We start from the raw sequence: 27,305 nt of genomic DNA, 5'->3' as shown, positions 1-27,305 counted from the left end.
ATTATCTTGCTGAAATATGAGCCCTGAATGGCATGCAATGAAGGGCAAGAAACGAGACGTAGAATGACGTCAACGTATCGCTGTGCTATAAGGGTGACAACCAGAGAGGTCCTGCTGTGAACTGTAATGGCACGCCAGACCTTCACCCCTGGCTGTAGGGCCGTATGGCTGGCGACAGTCAGGTTGGTATCTCACAGCTGTCCGGGGCGTCTTCAGACACGTCTTGGGACTGGAATTTCATTGACTGGATTAGAAGTGTCTGGAGATAACCATGACAGCGGCGTGATACCGACCGGAATGTCGCCTGCCATATCTTCCGACAACAAGGAGTGATAGTCTGGCGTGCAGTTTCGTCTGATAGTAGAATATCTTTTGTTGTCATCAACGACACTCTTACAGCACAGCGATGCGATCCGTCGACGATCTTCAAAGTCCCGTTTTGTTCCCGTTCATGGCAAGCCGCTCTGGGCTTGGAGTTCAGTAAGATAAAGCCCATCTGCACACGGTGACAGTTTATACTGCTTGCCTTGGTGCTTGCCAAACCCTACCATAGCGAGAAAGGTCGTCCGATCTCTCCCCAGTTGAGAACGTTCGGAGCGCTATGGGCAGGGCCCTCCAACCAGCTCTGGATTTTGACGGTGTAACAAGCTAGTTGGGCAAAATTTGCACGATCTGTCTCAGGAGGATATCTTGTTATGATGACGACGAACGGGTCGTCGCCAATGGTGACTGGTGGCCACTGCTAAATAGAAACATATAAATCGCAGCAGGTTTGTCAGTAACGTCGATAAGGTGCTGGCTACATCTTCTGGATCTGCAACGACTATAATTATTAGAATTCGTTGGTGAAAAATAATATACACTCCTGGAAATTGAAATAAGAACACCGTGAATTCAGTGTCCCAGGAAGGGGAAACTTTATTGACACATTCCTGGGGTCAGATACATCACATGATCACACTGACAGAACCACAGGCACATAGACATAGGCAACAGAGCATGCACAATGTCGGCACTAGTACAGTGTATATCCACCTTTCGCAGCAATGCAGGCTGCTATTCTCCCATGGAGACGATCGTAGAGATGCTGGATGTAGTCCTGTGGAACGGCTTGCCATGCCATTTCCACCTGGCGCCTCAGTTGGACCAGCGTTCGTGCTGGACGTGCAGACCGCGTGAGACGACGCTTCATCCAGTCCCAAACATGCTCAATGGGGGACAGATCCGGAGATCTTGCTGGCCAGGGTAGTTGACTTACACCTTCTAGAGCACGTTGGGTGGCACGGGATACATGCGGACGTGCATTGTCCTGTTGGAACAGCAAGTTCCCTTGCCGGTCTAGGAATGGTAGAACGATGGGTTCGATGACGGTTTGCATGTACCGTGCACTATTCAGTGTCCCCTCGACGATCACCAGTGGTGTACGGCCAGTGTAGGAGATCGCTCCCCACACCATGATGCCGGGTGTTGGCCCTGTGTGCCTCGGTCGTATGCAGTCCTGATTGTGGCGCTCACCTGCACGGCGCCAAACACGCATACGACCATCATTGGCACCAAGGCAGAAGCGACTCTCATCGCTGAAGACGAGACGTCTCCATTCGTCCCTCTATTCACGCCTGTCGCGACACCACTGGAGGCGGGCTGCACGATGTTGGGGCGTGAGCGGAAGACGGCCTAACGGTGTGCGGGTCCGTAGCCCAGCTTCATGGAGACGGTTGCGAATGGTCCTCGCCGATACCCCAGGAGCAACAGTGTCCCTAATTTGCTGGGAAGTGGCGGTGCGGTCCCCTACGGCACTGGGTAGGATCCTACGGTCTTGGCGTGCATCCGTGCGTCGCTGCGGTCCGGTCCCAGGTCGACGGGCACGTGCACCTTCCGCCGACCACTGGCGACAACATCGATGTACTGTGGAGACCTCACGCCCCACGCGTTGAGCAATTCGGCGGTACGTCCACCCGGCCTCCCGCATGCCCACTATACGCCCTCGCTCAAAGTCCGTCAACTGCACATACGGTTCACGTCCACGCTGTCGCGGCATGCTACCAGTGTTAAAGACTGCGATGGAGCTCCGTATGCCACGGCAAACTGGCTGACACTGACGGCGGTGCACAAATGCTGCGCAGCTAGCGCCATTCGACGGCCAACACCGCGGTTCCTGGTGTGTCCGCTGTGCCGTGCGTGTGATCATTGCTTGTACAGCCCTCTCGCAGTGTCCGGAGCAAGTATGGTGGGTCTGACACACCGGTGTCAATGTGTTCTTTTTTCCATTTCCAGGAGTGTATATTGTACTTAACTGGTTGTACAGGATTCTTCTTGGATGCATACATATAATTATAAACAAATAGCTATTGAGGCCTCACTTAGGCCATACGTTACTAAGCGCCTTGTTAGAGGTTGCTTCCTATCAGCTGAAGGCCATGCTACTTTACTACTTGACGACCCGAGCAAGAGTGGACGAGTGCTCGCTAGAAACTTGATACAAGCCGCGGAGAGGCGCTAGCGGCGCTGGTCCCGACTCACGGGTCCAATGATACTAATTCGGACCGTGGTCGATAACTGCAACCCCTAACGAGAGTGGTATCGCACGTTGATACCACATATCCAACAACTCTCTCAATCAAGGATCCTCTTGAATAAATCATCCAATTTGTTAGGGATTGGAATCAGTTATTTGTCTGTACATGTGCATCACATCTATCGATTTCCGCCCCATTCGGATAACTTAGAGTCTAAATATAATAAAATGAGCAATAAATATTTAACGTTTGGAATTTGGAAAATTTGCTTTTTAGATTTGACAGCATGAAGTTGTATAGTGCATTTGTTTCAAAATTATTTCAGTAAAACACAATACGAGTCAAGCACTACTAGAACCCACAGAAAAGACTTCAGTGAACACATGTAACAAGAAATACATGAAATATTGCTAAAAGTTTCGTTAACACATCAGGTAACACCTATAAGCATAATAGATGAACCAATGAGCAGCGACAATAGAATTGAAAATCTAATCTTTAGTAAATCTGGGAAATATTTTTTTAACTCTAAGTAGAATGGAAACAACTAAAAAAAAGTTCTTTGAAAGAGAGTATAAATAAAGTTGAAACAATAACGTCCACATGACTTTAACTACAACAGCAGGTAGTGAAAGTGAACTTACACTGACGCTGACTACAACGTAAATTACAGAAAACGTGACAAATAATATTGATAAAGCACACACGGGGCTCATACCCTATAAACAATTTTAGCAATGACATTCAACAAATGGCAACTGTAAAACTCCTTTAATAAAACTGAGGTTACCTCGAACTTAAACACATAGTTAAAAGATATCTATCGCACAGCGACTAGCTTAGAATAATTGTTTGTATACTCGTAGTCTACATACTAAGGTGCTCACCAAAGAAGTCCAAGAAGTGCCGATGACTACATCTCAGAACTCCACTTTGCCCAGTAATTCTGGAGACATCAAAGTGCAAGGCTGCAGTGTGCTTTTCAGGTGCATAAGTTGGTAGAATTAAGAATGACACACACCCGCTGACGGTGATATTCAACTGATAGCGTCCATGGTCCATATCCCACATAACTGACAGCATTTGGATGGCTTGGGTGGCCATCCTGCAGTTGCTGGTAGTAAATGAATGACAATCAGCTCATGCGCATCGCAGTTAAGTCGGCGCCTTAGAGAACCCAGATGCCCTCTGGCGGGATGTGAAGGAGGTGGCTGTTTAGCAGCACAGACCAAGAATTTAAATTTTTCTCTAGATTTCATATTGAGGAGCGCACTGATCAAGTACACTGTAGGAACGATGATCGCGCCAAAGAAAACGCCTATCAAGGTGCTGTCGGGAAGTTCTGTGCTACAATTGGCCGAGTGCATGAACCTCGGCCAACAGGCAAAATAAACAAGGTCCCATGATTATGGTTAAGTGTGTCTTTGCGACGCACCGGCTTCAGTCGGCAATCAGTACATCATCGTCAGACCACCATGCATCGCTGGCCGCGGTGGCCGTGCGGTTCTAGGCGCTTCAGTCCGGAACCGCGAGACTGCTAGGGTCGCAGGTTCGAATCATGCCTCGGGCATGGATGTGTGTGATGTCCTTAAGTTAGTTAGATTTAAGTAGTTCTAAGTTCTAGGGGACTGATGACCTCAGATGTTAAGTCCCATAGTGCTCGGAGCCATTTGAACAACCATCCATCAAACCGCGGTTAACTCTGTGTATTGAGACGGGAGGCGCCCTGGAGATGCAAAGATATTAATGGAGATATGAATTTGCAGATGGCCGCCTATACAATTATGAACCAAAACATTATGACAACCTACTTGAGAGCGTTTCTATCCACCGCTGGAACGCTATTAAGCAGTCATTCTGCGTGCCAGGCTTCTACAAGTATTTGATAGGTTTCCAGATGTTTGTGGCACTAGATGCCTGCGCACAGGTCACACACTTCCCGTAACTTACGGGCGGTTGGTTTTTGGGCGCAGGGCTGGCGCCCGATAGCGATCCAGTTAGGTTTCATCAGATTGAGATAAGCTGAACTTGATGGGCAAGATATCAACGTGAGTTCACTATATCGTTCCTCAAACTATCTCTCCCCAAACTATCGCTCCTCAAACCACTGCAGCGCGATTCCGACCTCGTGACACGCACAGTTACTCTGTCAGAAGATGCCATAGGTGTTTGGGAATACATCAAGCATAAGAGGTCACTGGTGTTCCCTAATAACATTCACATATTCACATAGTCCACAGCTGCCAGGGTCCCTTGTATTACCACCGGAGGTCCGAGGGAAGCTGAGGTGAATGTCCCCCATAGTATAATACTGCTACCATTGGCCTGCTTCGTTGGCTCGAGTAGTAGGGTAGTGGGGTTTATAGTGCAATTTAGATATCAAATTGATATGCAAATTAAATTAAATTGATCATTAATCACCCCTACTTCCGCCCTTCCCGCCCCCGATCACCCCCCCCCCCCCCCCCGCCGGATGACAGATGACATCAGCACAGCCCTGGGGCAAAGATATTCCAGCCAAAATTCGAAATTCCCGCCAATAGGGTAGGTTGTCGGCGGGGGGGGGGGGGGGGGGGGGGAGGGGGATGGAGGGCTGGGGCACATGTTCAGCTGAGAAAACATGTGATGACATCCGGGGAGTTAGGGTGGGCGTGGTCAAGGGCGGGGGTGGGCGGGGGTTGCGGTAATTAATTGATCAATTTAATTAATTTGCATATGAATTTGATATCAAAATTTCACTACAAACCTCATTACCCTATCACTGCGCACTGTATGTTTCTAGTAACCGTTCGCCTGGATGACAGAGTATCTGGACACGACAATTGACCTGATTTAACACTAAATAGGATTCATCCAACCAGGTGACACACGATTCCATTGATCCGCAGTCCAATCTCGATAACCCCGTGCCCATTTAATCATAATTGACAATGTTATTGGGTCAGTGTGGGAAAAGATATGGGCTCTCTGCTGCGGAACACCATGTTCAACACTGTACACTGAATGGTGAATGGTGTGCCCCAAAACATATGTTCATGCGCCAGCACTGTACTCTGTCGTCACATCTGCCTCTCAGAGACCGGGCAAGCCTCAGACTCCTGTAACAAAAACTAAAAACATCTACAGCCGTCCTTATGATTTTATTTTATTTTGTCGCTACCAGTTTCGACGCTTCATTGCGTCATCTTCAGGCTGTGATGCATTACAGGTTGAACTATCTCCATGCATAACCCATCAGTTGCCAGCATTACTGGATTCGCAGATAATGTGTCAGCACTCGAACCATCAACTTCGAGTTGACAGTAGATTGTTGGAATGCTGACACATTATCTGCGAATCCATTAATGCTGGCAACTGATGGGTTATGCATGGGGATCGCATCAAAACAGCCTGAAGATGACGCAATGAAGCGTCGAAACTGGTAGCGACAAAATAAAATAAAGTCATGAGGACGGCTGTAGGTGTTTTTATTTTTTGTCACGATAGTAAATGACCGTCGTACCAGAGACGTCCTGCTAAAAGGATGGACATACAAAAGTCCGACTCCTGTGTTCTGTGATTAAGTGTGGACGTCCAGCTTCTTGCCGACTACTAGTGGTTTCAGCATTCTTCAACCACCTTCCATATATGATAACAACAGTAGCATGCAAACAACCGACCGGCTGCGCCGTTTCAGATATGGTCGCTCTCAGGCACTGGGCCACACGCAATGTGCCTTTTTTCAAAATCGCTGAAGTAGGCGGATTGCCGTAGTTGCGCCACTTGTCGTCGATAGAATGATTCTAATTTTGTTCTGTTCCGCTCATATACTTCTGTTACTGCGCCAAGTGCCCTCAGCGCCATCAGGCAGCATACAACCTCGCGGAAGGGGGTATTCACAATGTTTTGGCTCACCAGGGCATGCATAAGTTTTGTAGACCACTGCTGCTGAGAAGAACACCAAATTTTTCGAAGTACGAGGTGGGTATAATTCTCGAAATCGTCGATGTGAATACAACAGTTCTTGAAAATAAAAGAACTGACGGTTGCAATATAAAAGAAGAGATGTACAGAGTCTCGTTTCAGTCCTTATTTTTTTTCGTTTTCCTCCTTTCAGTTCGAACATCCAGGTCATTTAAACATTAAATTCTTCAAATAGAAGCTGACAACACATCTAATAGCCATTTTTGTGAAAAATGCAAGTCTTCTTATTTCTAATATATAGTCCACACAAAACTTTAATTTTCATTGCAAACAAAAATAGTTAATTACCGAAATTTTATAAAAAATTGTTAACCACGATAAATAATTGAGAAAGAACTACGTAGAAATTGAATTTTTTGTATCTATGTGTGTGTGCGCTTCACGCAAATGCTCAGAGAACATGCACCTTCGTTTAAAAATTTAAATCCACATGAGATCGAACCCCAAGGAGGCTACCACAGCGCCACACTGCTTATCGAACACAATCTACTTTATTTTATTATATTAAACACGATCGGAAAACTTGGAAGATCATTTTTCCTAAAATTTTTGAGTATTGCATCGAATTGTTCTGGGACAGGTGTACTTTAGTTTTGAACTTCATTTGGCATAAATATAAAAAAATTACGAATATCCGATTGTATTGTGGTCCCCTTGTTAGAGAAAAACAGGCAGTCTGATGACATGTGGAGACAAAATGGTTCAAATGGCTCTGAGCGCTATGGGACTCAACTTCTGAGGTCATTAGTCCCCTAGAAGTTAGAACTAGTTAAACCTAAGGACATCACAAACATCGATGCCCGAGGCAGGATTCGAACCTGCGACCGTAGCGGTCTTTCGGATCTAGACTGCAGCGCCTTTAACCGCACGGCCACTTCGGCCGGCACATGTGGAGACACAATTGACTTCTACTCCTGGTAAATTCGATTCATAAATTGATCACCTTTCTGGGATCATCCCAAGTAGAAGGTGAAACCTGGTTATTGGGGAAGGCAGGATGGGTTACGACTGTGGGCGGGGCCCGAATCAATTACTATTGGTTTGCTTTGCAATTTCACTGATGTATTTTAATAAATACTTTTTGAAAACAAGCCAATGAGGTCGCAATCAGAATTTAAAGGCACGTAACCGTAATCACGGCTGAAGGCCTTTAAAGCGAAAAAGGGCAATTATTTAAAATTCAACAAACTTACTTAGAATACAGGCAGCAAATAAGTTTGAAGACAAGCCAATGTGGTCGCAATCAGAATGCAATTAACCACAATCACGGCTGGAGGCCTTTACAGACAAAATGGCAATTATAAAAAAATTAACCAATATACTGTCAAACGGCGAATGGCATAGCAAAAGTTAACTTTTTTTTTAAAAAAAAAAGCAAACAACAGATCACCAAACAGGTGAGGCAAATGACGGTAACTTAATAATACAATAATACAATAATAACACAATAATGAAACACAAGGGCCAGTGGCAGTGCTCCAGGAATCGACCTCTTAGGAAGTCACACCGAAAACACTTTCGCGAGCGAAGAGAAAGGCAGCCACGAGTTGAATTCAGATCAAAAGATGATAACTTAGACTAGTGGCAGTCTAACGAGCGACTAATGATAATCTTGGTGAGGCTACCGGACATCCAACAAAACAAATGCAAGATGTAAAATTACGCCAAAGCCGGAACCGGCGGTCTGGGCTCCGACGGCAGAGTACAGTGTTTAGAGCGGCCGGAACAAGAAGGAATGAGTCCCGCTAAGGTAGAAGAACGCTACCAACCTATAATAAAGAAGCCGTCAAACTTACACCCCTAACCGGACAGCGGCGGCAAGGCGAGGAGATATACACTGCCGTTACATAAACTAACCCCCCCCCCCCCTCCAGGGCAGGTAACTGGAGCGTTAGCGGCCACTCGACAGAAAAAAACCGCTGGTTGAACTTAACACTGTAAGAAGCTCGAAATAGTAAATAGTAATTAGCAGCTCAGAAAGGCTAATCAGATCCACCTCCCCCAGGTACTCCACCCGCTGCTTTTCGTCTCACTGGAGAATCACGAGATTTCACAATGGTGGAGGTTTCTCTACACGAATTGCGATGCACTCAACTTAAACATGAACGATCCGGTTTCGACGATGTCGTGCACCCTCGTGACCACCGCCCTTCGATCCGGCAGTCCGCACACGCTTCCAGCGGTCCCGGCGTGTTGTCGCTCTGCGCGGACCTCGCTGCTCCTGCGTCCCCAACCGAACTGCTCAGTCACACCCAAGCCCCTACCTCGCCGTAGTGGAGAAGAGAGGCAACTGTCCCCCAATTGAAGCAGCTGATCGCCGCCATTTGCAGGGATGAATCCTAGTACTGCGGTTGTGATTTGAAGTACATGCGACGCAACAAGAGCAAATTGAAGCACAAATTAAAAACATGTCTGTTTAAAAAAATACTGAGTATTCGAGTCTGTTTTAAAAGTATACTTAAATGAATGAAGTTTCCTAATTTCCGAAATACGTCTGCATAGAGACGCGGAATTTAAGAATGTAAGGCTCTTTCCTGACAAGGTGGACCGAGTTTTCATCTAGTTATTTGCACTAGATAATTACATGAAACTTTTAAAGTAGCAGCCAGTAAGATTACTATTTAATTCACATAATTTTCCTGTCAGGTCCTGTTTGCTTTTTGCCTACTACTGTGTACATTTTGCACGCTTACTTTTGTTTAGCACAGTACTGTCTAAAGTTGTAGCAAAAGCTTTTAACCTATCCGAATATTGCTGTGATCTGGTTTTGCTTCTATCTAGGACCTCCAGTAACATGTCACTGTGAGTAGCGTTAATAAGCGAGATTACTTTGTCGTTTACTAAGTTTTAGGTTTTCGTTCTTCTAAAATATTTGCTAATTTGCAAATCTTCTGCGTCTGTCTTTTGCACTTTTTGTTCATTGTACTTAACTTAGTCTTATATTGCACAATTTTTACTTCCTTCCATTCCTCAGTTTTTCCGAAATTTTCCTTCAGCTTACTTGGACTTGATGGAAGTGAATAATTGTGGTCTCCAGTGTAACCAGAAACCTGCACATACACACACACGTTTTCTACTGCCTGAACATTTCTTCGCTTTGGCTTTGGAGGTTTCCTTGCCTTGGTAACTTGGAAAAGGAACATTCAAAATTATACACACTGACAGTATTTCCACACTATTTAACCTAGGCCTATATTGCACGATTTCCAGGACACTACACCTTTTTCAAATGAGTTTGAAATCCAAATACTGTCGGTATAGCATCGTTCTTCAGCTGACGTCTATTTACATAATTTTACATGTAACAATTCTCTCCAAAATGAAGAGCGCACAGCAAATGATATGCTGTCGGTTGGAAGTTCTCTCTCCGAGTAGCAAACGTCCATTTCCGATTTAGAAAATCATTTGTAAGGGGAAACTAAACAAAAACAAACGCTCATGATGTATTATTTATCCATGAAAATACTATGTATAAGTAATAGAAAGTAACAAACAACCAGAAATGACTGACCTGTGAAATGTAACATTGTTTCCGCCCTCGTCTTTGCTTCCATTCTTACTGTTACAATTAAAAGCAGCACACGAACGAACCGTGTTTACGCACTGTTTCCCTGCAAATGGCGGCTTCTATCACGTTCAATGTGGGGACGCGACACTAGCACCAATGCGCGGTCTAGTTTTTATTTAGTAAGTCTATGGTCACACCACACCGAAGATGCGCAAGGTCGCCGCAAAGGTAAGGCAGCAGGTACTACATATCGATAAGCGCCGCTGCAGCCACTAGCGGACAGGCAACGCTTACGAAACCGAGTGACGCCAGTGAACACGAAAAGAAGACAAACAACGCAACCATGCCAGTTAAGCGATACGGTCTGGCAGACACCTACACACGGCACCAACGCGAGTCTCAGCACTGCTCACAGTCAACGGAATGCGATGCCTTTCAGTACATCGAAACACGCTACCATTTTAATGCGATTCGTTTATGAAACCTTGAACTTAAACCACGGCCTTATTTAACCACGAACAGCAGAATTTTGCCACGAACAGAGTTAAATGCCGAGTTTAACGCGGCTAACTTTTAATCGAGACTGGTGTACAATCGGCTGACTATCTAATAGCAACCCAGGAGCTGATTTTGTACGAATCCACCCACTTTAATCCCAGAGATGATTCGGCGCCGCGAGAAAGTCTCCAGGAGCTTTAGGACGGGAAGAAGAAGTGGCAGAAAGACGCTCCATCTCGGCAGTGCGCGGCGCGCGCGGCCGCGGGTCGTGACAGTGACAGGGGCGGGATATGTTATCCGCGCATCTCGCCGCGTCTGGGGCCAGACACTGCCAGAGCGCGGGAGGTACGCCGAAAATGCGGCGCGCGGGCCGGCATCGGCGGCGCCATCTCTTCCCACGCTGTCCCGAGCACTCTGCGGGTCGCGGGGTCACGTAACACGGGCAGCGCGCCTCGTTAGCCGGGGGCGATGCGCATCACGGCCCGCGGCCGGCACCTCGGGCACGTCGCCGCCCCGGGCTGGAAAGGAGAAACGGACAAGCCGGCAGCATCCGGGAGCAGTTATCGGCTCCCGGTGAAGCCACCGACCGAGTCCTTCCCCAGGGAAGCGTCCTGGGACCTCTGCTGTTACTGATCTATATAAATGACCTGGGTGACAATCTGAGCAGTTCTCTTAGGTTGTTCGCAGATTATGCCGTAATTTACCGTCTTGTAAGGTCATCCGAAGACCAGTATCAGTTGCAAAACGATTTAGAAAAGGTGTGGCAGGTGGCAGTTGACGCTAAATAACGAAAACTGTGAGGTGATCCACATGAGTTCCCAAAGAAATCCGTTGGAATTCGATTGCTCGATAAATAGTACAATTCTCAAGGCTGTCAATTCAACGAAGTACCTGGGTGTAAAAATTACGAACAACTTCAGTTGGAAAGACCACATAGTAATATTGTAGGGAAGGCGAGCCAAAGATTGCGTTTCATTGGCAGGACACTTAGAAGATGCAACAAGTCCACTAAAGAGACAGCTTACACTACACTCGTTCGTCCTCTGTTAGAATATTGCTGCGCGGTGTGGGATCCTTACCAGGTGGGATTGGTGGAGGACATAGAAAGGGTTCAAAAAAGGGCAGCTCGTTTTATATTATCACGTAATAGGGGAGAGAGTGTGGCAAATACGATACGCGAGTTGGGATGGAAGTCATTAAAGCAAAGACGTTTTTCGTCGCGGCGAGATCTATTTACGAAATTTCAGTCACCAACTTTCTCTTCCGAATGCGAAAATATTTTGTTGAGCCCAACCTACATAGGTAGGAAGGATCATCAAAATAAAATAAGAGAAATCAGAGCTCTAACAGAAAGGTTTAGGTGTTCGTTTTTCCCGCGCGCTGTTCGGGAGTGGAATGGTAGGGAGATAGTATGATTGTGGTTCGATGAACCCTCTGCCAAGCACTTAAATGTGAATTGCAGAGTAATCATGTAGATGTAAATGTAGCAACTCCTCGGCTCCTGCCCTCACACTTTTACTTTCGAATATTGCTAATGGTAGTCATTCGGACGTTATTTCCGTCTAAAAATTAATTTATACTTATTATATTATAGACGGTTACGTATAATTTGAGCACAGGCTTCATACCGGGTGATCAAAAAGTCAGTAAAAATTGGAAAACTGAATAAATCACGGAATAATGTAGATAGAGAGGTACAAATTGACACACATGCTTGGAATGACATGGGGTTTTATTAGAACCAAAAAAATACAAAAGTTCAAAAAATTTCCGACAGATGGCGCTTCATCTGATCAGAATAGCAATAATTAGCATAACAAAGTAAGACAAAGCAAAGACGAGGTTCTTTACAGTAAATGCTCAATATGTCCACCATCATTCAAAAAATGGCTCTGAGTACTATGGGACTTAACATCTGTGGTCATCAGTCCCCTAGAACTTAGAACTACTTAAACCTAACTAACCTAAGGACATCACACACATCCATGCCCGAGGCAGGATTCGAACCTGCGACCGTAGCAGTCCCGCGGTTCCGGACTGCGCGCCTAGAACCACTAGACCACTGCGGCCGGCTCACCATCATTCCTCAACAATAGCTGTAGTCGAGCAATAATGTTGTGAACAGCACTGTAAAGCATGTCCGGAGTTATGGTGAGGCATTGGCGTCGGATGTTGTCTTTCAGCAACCCTAGAGATGTCGGTCGGTCACGATACACTTGCGACTTCAGGTAACCCCAAAGTCAATAATCGCACGGACTGAGGTCTGGGGACCCGGGAGGCCAAGCGTGACGAAAGTGGCGGCTGGGCACACGATCATCACCAAACGACGCGCGCACGAGATGTTTCACCGTCTAGCAATATGGGGTGGAGCGCCACCCAGCATAAACATCGTACGTTCCAGCAGTTGTTTATCAGCCAGGCTGGGGACGATGCGATTCTGTAACATATCGGCGTACTTCTCACCCGTCACGGTAGCAGTTACAAAACCAGAATCACGCATTTCCTCGAAGAAAAAAGGCCCGATAATTGTAGATGTGATAAATCCAACCCCTACCGTGACTTTCTCGTCGTGCAATGGAGTTTCCACGACAGTTCTAGGATTTTCGGTAGCCCAAATTCCGCAGTTGTGGGCGTTGACAGACCCTCGGAGCGTGAAATGAGCTTGGTCGGTCCACAACATGTTACTCCACCAATCGTCATCTTCCGCCATCTTTTGAAGTGCCCACACCGCTTCACTAAATCGCCAGGTAACAGTTCATGGTGCCGATGGATTTTGTACGGATAGCATCGGAGGGTACGCCTAAGTGCGACTGCACGAGCGCTGACTTCCCCGTGCATAGACGAACCCGCTGCAGTCTCCATTTCTTCCTGAACTGTCTCAGCAGCATTACGCCTTGTGCTCGGTCGTTCACTGCGGGGTCTATCGTCTAAACAACCCGTGGCTTCGAACTTCGAAATCATTCTCGTCACAGCTGCATTTGTCAACGGACCTTTACCCGTTCGAATCCCCTTCCTATGGCGATAGGATCGTAACGCTGAACTAGCACGTTCCCCATTCTGATAATACAGCTTCACTAAAAGCGCCTTTTCAGTTAACGTCAACATGCTGCGACTGCTGGCGCATCTCATTCTCTCTCTCGTTACAGCTCCTTTTATACACCATTGTCATGCGCAGTCACTGACGTTTTGCCGTCCAGCACCATCTGTCTGACATTTTGTGAACTTTGTTTTTTTTTTGGTTCTAATAAAACCCCATGTCATTCCAAGCGTATATGTCAATTTTTACCTCTCTATCTACATTATTCCGTGGTTTATTAAGTTTTCAAATTTATACTGACTTTTTGATCACCTGGTACATTCCTACACAAATTGGCATATACCATCTGGGGGATAGAAGGTGTACTGATAATCTTTTAAACGTCATCCCCCAACAGATGGCGTAGTGGGATAGCTACCAGAGGATCATCTGTGTCTACCACGTAATAGGGAATGATCACGACCAGAAGGCTCAGTGTGCTGCAAAGATGCTAGCGGGCAACCATACCATGGAGGCGAACTTATGCTTGTTATAGCCAGTTGAGCGAGTTTAAGACAGGTCAAAGTGTGGCCTACCGGCTGGCGGGATGGTCCTTTCGGGGAACTGCCACAAAAAGTTGGACGTACTGCATCAGTTTTGCAACTTGAACATTCTCACACTCTGTAACGTCTCCTGGCAAAACACACATTATATGTGGTAAAAAAGGAGAAAAGAATAATTGAACTGGATGATTGTAATTGCGTGGACAATGATTGCGTGAACTTTATGTAATAAAAAGAAACCATTATGTGTCATGTTTTATACTTGTATAGAATTATGTACCGACTTTTTTTAAAGATAGTATCTGCGTCGGCGAGTACTGAAACCGCCACAGACGATAATTATTAAATATCACACAAAGACGAGAATATGTCACAACGAGTATAAATAGTACTGACCGAACATTAATTTCTCTGTGGTCTTCTTGGAGTTACGTGAGTAGGAAGAGCCTGTGACGTCATATTGTACGCTTGTGTAGCAGTCTTTTGTCAAGATTGAGAGATGTACGCCATTAGGTACTGATTTGTAAAGGTGTGTAATAATTTAATCTGTTTAAATGTTTTGAATAGAGGTACTTAGTGAAAACTTGCATTATGATTTGTAATAAGCTTGCCTGGTATTTTATCCCATCCTTTTAAGACATTTTCAGCTATTTAAATATTATTCTTGATGCATAGCTGCGCTACGAACGAACCATCCGCTGCCGCGGCTCATTCAAACTGCATTAAATGAAACCAATCATACCGCAAAGAAGCGGACAGGTAACAGTGAACTAAAACTATTTCTTTCAGCTTTCGGGATTGCAGGGCAGAGCAGCAGATTTTATGATGTGTTTCACAGGTGGACGTGGGCTGCGGATGATATATTATTAAAAGTGCAAAAAGGTAATTTACCTTCATAACATAAAAGAAATCTTGCTGTGCGTAGTTCTGGTCTGGCAAACATTATAGTAAAAACATCTTTTTCTCTGATAATAGTCTCATGTTCTCGTGTTAGTCGTGGTACTTATTGGTGTTTTGCTGTTAACAAAAATCTACTGCAAAATTTTGATGTTGAACAAACATTGCGTACCGTCATACCAGTATTGATAACGAAATAATTTTCAGTAACCTTTTCAATAACTGTAAGTAAGGGAGATATGTTGAACTTTATAGCGAGTTACAGTAACGAAACAATGTTCCTTTAATAGAAAGCCACATCCAGAATAATAAGAACAAAATATATTTTGTTTTGTTGAAAATTAATGATCCAAAGAAAGTCACAGCACAGCATCCCTAAAAAGTATTTCGGGGATCTTTTCGTAGCAACGTATTTCATCTCATGTGTTAGTTGTCACGCGAGCAATAATAAAACAAAGCAGAGAGAGCCAGCGGAAACTCATAGGCGTGATTATGGGCGTGCACGCTGCACAGACGCCTGCCAGGATTGTCGTATTGTAAGGTCACCAGTGCCAGGTCGTACAGCTACCACATTATTTTATTTCATTAACAGTACAGAGTAATCCACCGCCTTGAAATGCAAGGTGGTTCGGATGCTTCTGAATCTAATAGCAAAGACTTCTCATTGTTACAATCTTGTTGGTATACAGTTGTTAATGCTTTTTTTAAATAATATAAAGAACATCATATATGGAGATTTCTCTAAGGTTCTAGCGAATTGAATGCTTAACAATTGTTAAAATTTTTCCATATAATTTGTTACCACCTAGTTGATGAGAATATAATTTATATAATGCAAATGTCAAAGAAAAATAAAAAAAGAAAATGTAACACAATCAGCGCGGTGAAAATAATTTGTAGTATGTAGAGGGAAGTGATATGCTGTATTTGGATGCGTAATACAGTCTAGGTAGCATGTTGGTTAATAATGGCATACTTCTACTTATTTCAGATGAGAAGGTCTCGGTACAACCTCGAGGTATTATCATCTGAAATGGTTTGTGCTAATGTATGTTTACACAGATTATACAGATTAAATGCTGATTGAGCACTTCATACATGGAATTCATGAATTTTAGTTTTACATGAGAAATAAACTTATGTTTGTAACTTGTTTGTAGAAACAGAATATAGTTCATTGCTACTTGAATGCATTATTTCTTAAATAGCTTAATACATTTGTGACATATAAAATTCATTGATTGTAGCTTTGAATAGAGAAGAGAATATACTTCTGCCTGCACACGATAAGACGAGCGATACATTATTGCTTGTGTGCAGTATACTTTAAACAGTACGCAGTATGTCATTGGGGAGGAGGAGCCTCGGAATAAAAATTCTTCGAGCCTTCTCCTTCCAAGCGACATTATCTTATTAGTACAGTCTTAATATGTGGTGCCGGTGTTAATTTGTTTTATGATTGTTGTGTTGTTTGTGACTGTGTTGTGGCATGCAGTGTCATGCATTGTTGGTTTTGGTCCCTTACATGTTGACCCCTTCTGAGCCATGTTCACTTAGTGTTCCTTCCTCGGTTTCGGAATCTGTGTTCCTGTTTGTGTCCTCCCATGTGGTTTGTTGTGTTGTTTGTGTTTGTTTACCCCTCCTTCCATATGGGTTTGGCGCTTGTATTCTTTGTGCAAAGTGTTCGATACAATATCGGCTACTCTGTTTATTGTGTTCCAGTCACGTATTATTCTGGCGATGTCATTGCCGTTCTGTATAGGTCTCACTTGTGCTAGCGTGTTGCACAGCAGTGTGAAATGTTCTGGTGTCCCAGTTTCTCCGCATACGCATACTTCATCGTTAGTTAGTCCCATACGGTTTAGATGTACCGGATAAGGCCCGTGGCCTGTCAGTAAATGGACCATCCCCCGGCTTGGGTCGACATGTTTCGGCTGTAGTGTTTCGTGTACATCAGGAAATGAAAAGTGTACTCGGTGACCGTTGTCGAATGCGTCTCGCTCTCTCCGCCATGTCTGAATCCACCATTGTTTCATTTGTGTTTTGTTCATAATGTTGGTTCCCGCAATCTCGGTGATTTTGTCGAGCCTGTCCCTCTTAAGCCAGTAAAGTGCAGCTCTATAACGTTATGTCTATAGGGCAGGTCCCCATCATAACGCAAAGTGCCTCTAGTGACGTGGTCTTGCAATTGTCTTGTTAGACCGAATGTTCAGTCTGTGAGCCCAAGCACTTGCGACGAATAGGCGCGCAGTCCGGAACCGCGCGACTGCTACGGTCGCAGGTTAGAATCCTGCCTCGGGCATGAATGTGTGTGATGTCGTTAGGTTAGTTAGGTTTAAGTAGTTCTAAGTTCTAGGGGACTGATGACCACAGATGTTAAGTTCCATAGTGCTCAGAGAAATTTGAACCATTTGAACTCGCGACGAAGCATGCGATGGATTCAAATATAGCAATGTGGCAGGTACTTATCGTCTTAATACAACTACCACAGCACTGATAAGAAATTTAGGAGCCCAGACATGTCAACGCGAACTGTTGTGAACAGGTTATTGTCAGTGAGACTATGGACACGCAAGTCTCTAACCCGACTTCCACGCACGCCACAGCATCGCGGCTCGACCCATGCGGTCAAAGGATCACTTGGAAGCTGGAATGGCGCGCCACGGTCTTCAGCGAGGAAAGCAGATTCTGCCTGCATGCAACTGATGGTCATTTGAGCGTATCACGTAGACCTGATGAGAACTGTCTCGTAGAGTGCATTCGTCCAAAACACACGGGCCTCATCTCATGCCTTATGGTCTGAGGTGCGATAAGCTACGACTATCGTTCACCTCTGGCGTTTCTGGAGATGACGTTAACCAGCACTCGGTACATCCAAAATGTTGTTACACACATTCTTTTGCCGTTCTTGGTACAGGATGTGTTGTACCAACAGGGTAATGATCTCCCACACGCTGCCGTGAAACTCAATGTGCTCTGAAAGATGTCAGCATCTTATCTGGACAGCACGATCTCGGGATTTTTCTCCACATGAGCACATGTGGGATGCGATCGGACGAGAAGTGACTCGTGCGACTCTTCAAACAACAACTCTTACAGAACTACGGCAACAGGTGGAGGAGGCGCGGCATGACGTATTACGCCATTTGTACGATCGACTGAGTGCCAGAGTTAGCGCCTCCATTGCTGCCCGTGGAGGCTACAACGGGTACTAGTATCGGTATTTCACCATGGGCCGATACCTGGTACCTCACAACTGCTTGAGCTATTGATCTGACATTGTAAAAATCGCATGTACTCCATATCCATTGTTGGAACAATAAATGTTGAGTGTACTGGAAAGCTCTAAAAGGGTGTACTATTTTTCCGTGAGTATATCTATACGCGGACATCAAAAATTGACCTACCGATTTTTAAAATTAATCAAACAAGGAGGCCAATGAAACTTAAATAATTCGAAATGTACATTACAATAGACATTCACAAAAAAATACGGCTGTGCTAGCCATTAAGAGAGGTAAAAGGAAGTAGACACACACACACACACACACACACACACACACACACACACACACACACACACACACGCACACACACAGACATATGAGGAAAGTTTTCCTCTCTTCCTCTCACACTGCTACTAACTTCTACTCCACCTACCAGTGAGGTGCTATCGTGGAAATGCTACACGAAAATAACGTTTCGTGAAATCGCATTCTAGTGACGTTTATGTTTAATTTTTGCAGATGGTTCATTTTGCAGTAACACACGCATACCGGGTAGCTAAAATGCCACGACGCTACCTCGTTAATGTTGTCAGCAGTGGAAAACAAAACATCTTAGTAACGAAACCCAAGGTCGCAAACACAGACAGCACTTAACGTTGTTTATTGGCGAAGTTTTTTTAGCTTACTTTTGTCTAAGAGGAAATGGAACTAGATTTGAATTCATTTGCCGCTGATACGAGAAACTTTGAAGTAAGTTCCTAGTATTCAGTTTCTTGCTTTATTACACGGAATTATATTTGTTTTAATCTTTGTCTCGAAGAAGAACACTAACGAGTAGGACTGAAAGACAAAGAGCTAGAGATAGAGACTTTTTGCATTGACACGCTAATAGGAATAACGTGCACACACTGGACGTAATTGTAAGTAATTTTAAGAGTTATAGTTGTGGTTTGATAAATTTACAGTGCAGATCTAAACGTTTCACATCTGAGGTTGCTTTAGGTGATACAACGGAATTCACATTCCACACACATCGAAAAAAGTTTTGCATCACCTCGGTTCCGAGAGTTCCGGACCTTTACAGAAAAGTGGAATAGAGATCAAGATAAACATCATTTCCGCCCGTTTCGTTGGTCATGAAAACCGCACACAGCATGTTGTACCACCATATAGCGAGACCTCCAGAGGTGGTGGTCCAGATTGCTGTGCACACCGATATCTTTAATACACAGTAGCACGTCCTCTTGCATTGATGCATGCCTGTATTCTCGTGGCATATTATCCACAAGTTCATCAAGGCACTGTTGGTCCAGATTGTCCCACTCCTCAACGGCGATTCGGCGTAGATCCCTGAGAGTGGTTGGTGGATCACGTCGTCCATTAAGAGCCCTTTTCAATCACTTCCAGGCATGTTTGATAGTGATCATGTCTGGAGAATATGCTGGCCTCTCTAGTCGAGCGATGTCGTTATCCTGAACTAAGTCATTCACAAGACGTGCACTATGGGGGCGCGGATTGTCGTCCATGAAGACGAATGCCTCACCAAAATGTTGTCGATATGTTTCCACTATCAGTCGGAGGATGAGATTCACGTATCGTACATCCGTTATGGCACCTACCATGACCACCAGCGGCGTATGTTGGCCCTACATAATGCCACCCCAAAACAGCTGTAACACTCCACCCGTCACTTATCTGGTTTTGGTGTGTGTCCATCCCAGTTAATTGACTAACAGATCAACAGAGAGTGCAAAACTGCCGCAATGTCGGATAACGTGAAGAAGGTAATAAGGCCCTGTCACTCCTGATTGAACTGTGGTGGCAGTGTTGACATTAACTGATACAGAATTGATTTCTTTTAATTAAAAAGGGGTGCACATTGATGTTATATTCAGCTATTGAACATCAGATGCAAATGTTGAACACAAAATTTATTAAGAAGGTGACTTGGGAATTCAACCACTTGATTGAAAACAGATGCAGTCGATTAGCACAGATTTATTTTAATTCACGGCCTTCAATCATCACATTACATGACTCTACTAACTGGCAGTGGTAATAAATTGCGTTTGCGTGGAGTAAAGCGCAATAAATCTAAAGTAATCCCTATTGACTGACACCAGGCGTAATGCGAAGTGCGAGAAGAACTCTACAACACACGGCCCATGAAACCCTCGTGGAAACTTTGCCGACGTGATGCAACAAATTAATCAGTGGCCGGAGCGGGCGCAATATCACCGATTTCAGCGTGGCGGCGCGGCGTCGTTATGCGGACGTCGGCCGACCTCGTGGTGCAGCAAGGCTGCGCTCGTCTATTCACTTCTAGCTATCTTGCTCAGTACATAGCTGAACGAAAACTTTCTAAGCTTAATCGTTCCGTTAGCTAAGTCCTAAACTGCAGAGATGCTCACTCTCTCTCAGGCAAGTTGAGTAAAGAACACCACGTCCGCACTCTAGGCAAGCTGGGAACGGAAGACCATTATAGGGACTTCTCCCAGTCCGCTCTTCGCCTCAGTTTCCCCTCCAGCAAAATCACTTACGCCAATTGCAGCGCAAGTCGCGTTAATTATGTGCCGCTTCCCAGCGCCGACCAATGCCTGCTCTGGGAAGTGAACAAATTCCCACAAAATTTCCCTTCCTCTCAACTTCTGCTATTTAGCTCCTCCCAGGCCACCCATCAAGGTTAGCGTCTGCACAAAATACCAAATTTTCCTCAATTCTGACTCCCAGGAGAGTACTTCAGATTCCTTGGTCCTATGTTCCCATCGGAGGCCAGCGTATTTCATTCTGTCGCTCTTCACCTGATTTACTTCAGACTCTGCAGACCGTGAATTCAGCGTGAAGTTCCTATAGTAATGAACACGCACATTTTGGCCTCTGTTGACCGCTCCACCATAGCTTTTCGTGGCTTACTCGCATGTTTCACTGAAAACGAGTCAACGGACATTTATCAACAGGCGCACAAGTTCTCCGTCTGCTTCCCGGTACACCAGCATGGGGTCAACCACCCACTCACTGTCACTCATCTTAAGGCAGCTGGAGGCCGCACCCCGTTACCGCTTTCTCAGAGCTTGAGCCGCCCTAAGCTGCCTATTGTCGCTTCCCATCGGCGCTCCCCAGCCGGCCACGGTCAACTCGAATACTTCCCTGTGATAAACTAGCCTCCAGTGAATCGATGCGTTTCCACAAAGTTTTCATGTTGTATGAATTACTTTAAAAGCATCACCTGACATTAATTATTCCAATGCGTCCATACTGTACCCTCTACAAGATGCATTGTGCCTTGTCAGTCATTTTTGTTCAGCCCTACTGTTCGCTCAACATGAGTTAGCATAGTTCTTGCCATCTTACACAGCAGCGAACCTCCATCTGGACAGTGCATCTAATTCGTTCAGCCTGATCGGATTGCCTCCAAACATGTCTCCAACGTTGAAGGCATATGTGACACTCATTGGTGAAGAGAACGTGATGCCTGAGTGGCCCATTCGGCATGTTGTTGGGCCCATCTGTAACGCACTGCATGGTGTCGTCACTGCAAAGAGGGACCTCGCCATGGCCGTCTGGAGTGAAATTGCTCCTCATGCAGCCTATTGAGCACAGATTGAGTCGTAACACGACGTCCTGTGGTTGCACAATAAGCATTATTCAACATGGTGGCATTGCTGTCAGGGTTCCTCCGAGCCAGTAGCGATCATCCAGCGCAGTAGTGGCCCTTGGGCAGCCTGAGCAGGGCATGTCATCGACAGCTCCTGTCTCTTTGTATCTCCTCCATGTCCAAACAACACCACCTTGGTTCACTCCGAGACGCCTGGACACTTCCGTTGTTGAGAGCCCTTCCTTGCACAAAGTTACAATGCGGACGCTATCAAACCGCGGTATTGACCGCCTAGGCATGGTTGAACTACAGATAACACGATCCGTGTACCTCCTACCCGGTGGAATGACTGGAACTGGTCGGCTGTCGGCCCCCTCCCTCTAATAGGCGCTGGTCATGCATGGTTGTTTACATCTTTGAGCGGGTCTGACATACAATGTTTACAGTTAACGTCTATCTTCAGGAGTTCTGAGAACTGAGATGATGATAAACCTTTTTCTGATGTATGTATTTTCATAAGGGAAAGGTTAATTTGCCACCATTAATGCCAAATTTACTTTTCGACGCACCATATTAAGGACTTACTTCAAATAATCGAACGACTGAAGATAAATCAACGAACAATTCTAACAATATTCATAGCTACAATGCAGCATTTGTTAAGTTAGTTCTGAGGCTAATCTGTGTTTTTAATCCCCTTCCGCTTCTCCCTTTCTTACTCTTTTCCTTAAAGCGTTCAGCTAAGAACTAATAATCTGCATTATGTTCAGGTAAGAACTAATAACATGCATACGACAAAATTCCAGGTAATCATACAAAAGAATTTAAATCCCATTACTTTATAAACAAAATGGGCCGAACTTCGACAACAGCTGATACTCTTACACATTACTACATCCAGCACAATACTACTTCCCATCGGCAAAAATAATTCGATCGTTTATAAAACCTACGCTTACTACAAAATCTAATCATGATGAAATGTCTCTGTAGAGTCGATTCGTAACATTTGTTATCTCATTTTATTGTTTACTTTATCCTCTGCACAGTTTGTTTGGAATATAATTCAATTAACTCGTCCAGAAGGACAGAGCAATGGTGTCGATGAAAATTCGACGTTCATCTGAGTTAAATGCAAGCAGTTGTTCTTCGAAACAGTATGTCAATTATTTGTGTCATACATTTATTTCCCGTATGCAGTCCACACCCATATTTATCATGTCCTTCCTTTACCTTACTTTTTGTGTGCTAGAATGTGAGTGAATGGGTGTTTTCATGTGTCTTTTCAGGTTTGTTTGTGCTTAGTAATTGAGTTGCTTTTCGTCTGCCGGGAGCACAGCTTAACCATCCTTGTATCTCTTACCTGGACAAAGAGGCCTATCTCTTTTGTTGTCTTTGAGGTTGGTGGCGCAAACGACCCCCTGGTTGCTTTCATTTCACGCGAGGGTCTTAGGATGCTCCGAGCGGAGCGTCACTCTGTTGCTAGGTTGTTGGTGAGTGCGGTTCTTAGTTCTTAAGTAAGCCTTATGCTACCAGTGATGAGATAGGTCGTAGCCTTAACCGCGTTATTCGTGTGTTGAGTCGTTGAGATCTAAGTTCTTCAGCCTAACCAGAGTGTTTCTATTAATACTGCAGGACGTGCTATGCATTGCCGATTTTGGGAAACCTTGAGTTCATAATTTTATCCAAAGTGGTCGTTTAGAACATTTGTGCTCCACGAAGTATGTTTAGGCAGAGGTAGGGCGCTTTCGATCTCATGTGAATGTGACAGTAATTGTGTCTTCGTATGTGTCTGACAATTCCTTTCATTTACTGTACCTATCTTCCACCTCTCATAGTGTCTGTTTTGTTATAATTTTCCCATGTGATCTTGATTCTGTGAGCCTTCAGCTCCGTTACCCCATCTCTACATGTTGTCCGTTCTCGTTTAATTGATCAATGCTGGGTGATTTAATTGAGACATTCCGATTTCGTATTTTGTAGGAACTTTTGGCAACTGTCTTTAATTATTGGGGACCATGTGTTTTTCTGAACCATTGGGGTATCAACTCGCGGTCATGCATGATCTCTTCTTTCTTGTAAGCGTGTTCCGTCATTGATTCTACACTTCTCGTGATTTTCCTTTTATTTCTGTTTGGAACGGTTAAATGCGTGACTAGTCCACCGCGTGGCCAGTTCGGTTCACTGTATGTTGTGTCCGTGAATCTCCCCGTCGTATATTTATGATAACAATATGTTTCAATCAGCATAAACCTCTTTGTACGTAGTGCATGCACTTATTGGTGGTGGTTTGTTTCTCTAAACTTGGTCTTTTTTCATGTGAATCTTGATTGGATGAATGAAATCGGGTGTTCCTTTTCCTGTTTTGCCCCTCACCTTTTTCTTTATTTCTTTTTTTATGCGGCCGGCCACGAATTCCTCTCCCATGTCAACCTCTTCATCTCAGAGTAGCCCTTGCAAACTACGTCCTCAATTATTTTCTCCATGTATTCCAGTCTCTGTCTTCCTCCACAGCTTTTGCCCTCTACAGCTCCCTCCAGTACCACGGAAGTCATTCCCTCATGTCTTAACAGATGTCCGATCATCCTGTCCCTTCTCTTGTCAGTGTTTTCCACATATTCCTTTCCTCACCGATTCTGCGCAGAACCTCCTAATTCCTTACCTTATCAGTCCACCTAATTTTCAACATTCGTCTGCAGCAGAACATCTCAAATGCCTCAATTCTCTTCTGTTCCGGCTTTTCCACAGTCCATGTCTCACTACCATATAATGGTGTACTCCAGACGTACTGTCCTAGAAATTTGTTCCCTAATTTAAGACCTATGTTTGATACTAGTAGACTTCTCTTGGACAGGAATACCCTTTTTGCCAGTACTCGTCTGCTTTCGATGTCCTGCTTGCTCCGTCCATCATTGGCTATTTTGCTGCCTAGGTAGCAGAATTCCTTAATTTCATCTGCTTCATGACCATCAGTCCTGATGTTAAGTTCCTCGCTGTTCTCATTTCTGCTACTTTTCATTCCTTTCGTCTTTCTTCGATTTACTTTCAATCCATATTTTGTACTCACTAGACTGTTCATTACATTCAGCAGATCATGTAATTCTTCTTCACTTTCACTCAGGATAGCAATGTCATCAGTGCATTCTATCACTGATAAACTTTCACCTTGAATTTTAATCCCAGTCCTGAAAATTTCTTTCATTTCCATCATTGCTTCTTCGATGTACAGATTGAACAGCAAGGAGGAAAAACTACATCCCTGATTTACACAATTTTTAATCCGAGCACTTCGTTCTTGGTCGGCCACTCTTATTATTCCCTTTTGGCTCTTGTACATATTGTGTATCACCCGTCTCTCCCAATATCTTACCCCTATTTTTCTCAGAATTTCGAAGACCTTGCATCATTTTACATTGTCTAACGCTTTTTCCAGGTCTTTATTTTTCTTTAGCCTTCCTTCCATTATCAACCGCAACATCAGAACTGCCACTGTGTGTCTTTACCTTTTTCTAGAGCCAAACGGATCATCTAACATATCCCCAAATTTCTTTTCCATTGTTCTGCATATTATTCTTGCCAGCAACTTGGATGCACGAGCTGTTAAGCTAATGGTGTGATAATTCTCGTACTTTTCATCTCCTACAGTCTTCGGAATTGTGTGGATAATATTTTTCCGGAAGGGAGATAATATATCCCCAGACCGATACATTCTTCACAGCAACTTGAATAGTCGTTTTGTTGCCACTTCCTCCAACGATTTTGGAAATTCTTATGAAATGTTATCTATCCCTTTTCCTTTATTTGATCTTACGTCCGCCAAAGATCTCTTAAATTCTGATTCTAATACTGGTTCCTCTGTCTCTTCTAAATCGACTTCTTCTATCAGATCAGACAAATCTCCCGCACACAGAGGCTTTCAATGTATTGTTTTCACCCATCTGCTCTCTCCTCTGCATTTAACAGCGGAATTCCCGTTGCACTCTTAATGTTGCCACCCTTGTTTTTAATGTCCCCGAAGGCTGTTTTGACTTTCCTGTATGCTGAGTCAATCCTTCCGACTATCATTCCTTTTTAATCGTAGATTTCCTCACATTTTTCATGCAGCCATTTTGTCTTAGGTTCCCGGCATTTCCTATCTATTTCATTCCTCAGATACTTATATTTGTGTTCACGAGTTTCCCAGAACATTTTTGTACTTCCACTTTCCATCGATCAACTCATCTACGACTAGTGAAATTCTACAAAATAATTCCATTTCCTCAAAGCAGATAAATTTATTTCATGTTCAGTTACCGGTTAAGAATGTTGATGTGATTTTCACTCTGTTTCTTTGTGGATATCTATGAATAAATGTGTTTAACAAAATCTCAAATCAAGTGTCCTGTTACCTCCTTTACAGATCATCAAATAACTAACTAATGTGCAAGTTAACGCTTTTAGTCACTTTGTTCTTTAAAACACTAACCTGGTTTCGCACGCTGCCAAAACACAAATTGTTGGTTAATTTTTGAGTTTATTTATCACTATTACGTTCTCTGTGTTTTTATCTGGTTTACTACAGTTGAATCGATTTCACCCTTTCTTTTGAACAAACGATCTAATAACTTCCAGTTCAGCCTTTCCTCGTATATGGCGAAGGGCTGGCTGGTGGCAACACTATGATGTAATTATGCCTTGTCCCTTGTAGGTGGCTTAACCACTGTTTGTGCGCAAATGTTAAGTGTGCATGCAAACTGGTACTTAACGCACATGATTTCAGTCAAGTACCAGCAGGATATTGACGCGTAGCTTTTAACGTCTGCTACTATTGCAATTGTAATAACATCGATTCTCGTCTGCCTCATTTTACGTTTCTAGCATTTGTAGACTTATAGAAAGCTTTTGACAATGTTAGCTGGAATATTCTCTTTCAAATTCTGAAGGTGGCAGTGGTCAAATAAAGATAACGAAAAGCTATTTACAATTTGTACAGAAACCAGACGGCAGTTATAAAAGTCGAGGGGCATGAAAGGGATGCAGTGGTTGTAAAGGAAGTGAAACAGGGTTGTAGTCTATCCCCAATGTTATTCAATTTGTATATTGAACAAGCAGTAAGTAAAACAAAAGAAAAATATGAAATAGGAATTAAAATCTTTGAGGTTTGCCTATGACACTGTACTCGTAATTCTGTCAAAAACAGTAAAGGACCTGGAAGAGCAGTTGAACGGAATCGACAGTGTCTTAAAAGGAAGGTATATGATGAACATCAACAAAAACAAAACGAGGATAATGGAATGTAGTCTTATTAAATCAGGTGATGCTGAGGTGATTAGATTAGGAAATGAGACACTTAAGATAGTAGAGGAGCAAAATAACTGATGATGATCGAAGTAGAGAGGATATAAAATGTAGACTGGCAAAGGCAAGAAAAGCGTTTCTGAAGAAGAGAACTTTGTTACATCGAGTATAGATTTAAGTTTCAGGAAGTCTTTTCTAAAAGTATTTATGTGGAGTGTAGCCATGCATGGACGTGAAACATGAAC

This window comes from Schistocerca americana, chromosome 8 (assembly GCF_021461395.2).
Source record: "Schistocerca americana isolate TAMUIC-IGC-003095 chromosome 8, iqSchAmer2.1, whole genome shotgun sequence".
Lineage (NCBI taxonomy): Eukaryota > Metazoa > Arthropoda > Insecta > Orthoptera > Acrididae > Schistocerca > Schistocerca americana.
This window is presented reverse-complemented; position numbering follows the sequence as displayed.